Source organism: Chrysochloris asiatica, unplaced genomic scaffold (genome assembly GCF_000296735.1).
Source record: "Chrysochloris asiatica unplaced genomic scaffold, ChrAsi1.0 scaffold13454, whole genome shotgun sequence".
Taxonomy (NCBI): domain Eukaryota; kingdom Metazoa; phylum Chordata; class Mammalia; order Afrosoricida; family Chrysochloridae; genus Chrysochloris; species Chrysochloris asiatica.
In genome coordinates this window covers 1-2018 of record NW_006421972.1, presented here as the reverse complement: position 1 = coordinate 2018, position 2018 = coordinate 1, and the positions used below count along the sequence as shown (strand labels likewise).

The following is a 2018-nucleotide window of genomic DNA, read 5'->3' as shown; positions in this document are numbered from 1 at the left end:
TTTTTTGGCTAGATAGTGTACTTTATTGATGGTACATGGTAAGACTGGGCTCTCTGAGCCCCTCCTCTTCTCCAAGGGGTCTGGATGGAAACTGTGAGGATGGGAGCTTCTCATTGTGTTGGGGTAGAGTTGGGATAAGGACTCCCAGAAGCTGAGAGTCTCTCTCTTCCTCTAGTACTATTGCTGGAGCTGGTGGTCCAAGGGGGTCTTATTCCTTGGAAACCATGGACCAAAAGATCTACCACCCTGTTGCTATAGTCAAATTCATTGTCATACCAGGACATGAGTTTGACAAAGTGGTCATTGAGGACAATGCCAGCCCTAGCATCAAAGGTGGAAGAGTGGGTGTCACTGTTACAATCACAGGAGATGACCTGGTATTCACTGTAACCTAGGATGCTTTTTAGGGGTCCATCTGATACCTGCTTCACTACCTTCTTGATGTCATCGTATTTGGTAGCTTTCTCCAGACAGCAGGCCAGATCCATGACAGACACGTTGGATGGGAATTGGGACACAGGAGGCCATGCCAGTGGGTTTCCCATTCAGTTCAGGGATGAGCTTGCCCATGGTCTTGGCAGCACCAGTCGATGCAGGGATGAAGTTCTGGACAGCCCCACAATCATCAGGCCACAGTTTCCCAGAGAGCCATTTACAGTCTTCTGGGTGGTAGTGATGGACTTTCACCATCCTGTCTCAGGGATACAACTGGGACTGAAAGAGAAGCTGTGGATGCCTGTTGAATGGGAAGGGCAGAGGGCAACAAGTATAATAATTTTGAAGCAGCTTTAGAATTCAGAAGCTGGGAAAGAATGGAGCCAATGTATACTTCCAGAAACAAAAACTATGTGTGGTCATAGAAACCTCCCTATTGCTTTTAAAAAGAACATTATACTTAAGCCAATGAAATGTTGAATCTATTCTCAGAGGTGATGGATTGGGATAAGATGACTCTTGGGATAGAGGAAAGGTGATTCTGTTTTAGGCACTGATTCGACAGATGTTATTTTTATGTACTGTTGAGTCAGTTCCAACTCAGAGCAATGCTATGTACAACAGAACAAAGCACTTTCCAATCTGGCACCGTCTTCACAATTGTGGTTATAAATGAGCCCATTGCTGCTTCCACGATGCCAATCCATCTCATGAGGGTTGTTCTTTTTTTTTTTTTTTTTACTGACCTTCCACTTTACCAAGCGTAATGTACTTCTCCAGAGACTAGGCCCTCCTGGTAACATGTCTGAAGTATAAGAGACAAAGTCTCACCATCCTTGCTTATAAGGAGTATTCTGATTATACTTCTTCCAACATAGACATATTTGTCCATCTGGGAGCCATGATGATTTCAATAGTCTTCTCCTACAATGTATCAATTCTTCTACAGTTTTCCTTATTCATTGTCCCACTTTCATAAGCATATTAAGTTATTGAAAATACCATGTTTTTGGTATGGCACACCTTTGTCCTCAAACTGAAACCTTTGCTCTTGAACACTTTAAAAAGGTTTTGTGCAGCAGGTCATATGCAGCAGATTTGCCTAATGCAACATGTCATTTGATTTCTTGACTTCTGCTTCCATGAATATTGCTTCTGGATTTAAGCAAAGTAAAGTTTGGAAACTTCAATCTTATCTCCAATTATCATGATTTTATTTATTGAGTAGTTGTCAGTATTTTTGTTTTCTTGATATTGAGGAGCAATCCATACTGAAAATTATAGTCTGTGACCTTCATAAGTAAGTATTTTAAGTCCTTTCGCTTCTAGCAAGCAAGGTTTCTGATAATTGTTGTATCATCTGCACACCATAGTTTATTGATTTTGTGTTGTTAGGTGCCATCGAGTCAGTACTGGCCCATAGCAACCTTATGCACAGCAGAACAAAACACTGCCCAATCCTGGGCCAACCTCACTACTGTTGCCACGCTTGAGTCCATCAATGCTGCCACTTGGCCAATCCATCTCACTGGGGGTCTTCCTCTTTTTCTCTGACCCTCCACCTTACCAAACATGATATCCTT

The 2018-nt window shown here is 42.3% G+C and overlaps 1 pseudogene; it reads right to left on the bottom strand.

Annotated features, from left to right (window-relative positions):
* Positions 1-230: 230 nt before the first annotated feature.
* LOC102811382 lies at positions 231-680 on the bottom strand (annotated as a pseudogene).
* Positions 681-2018: the final 1338 nt, after the last annotated feature.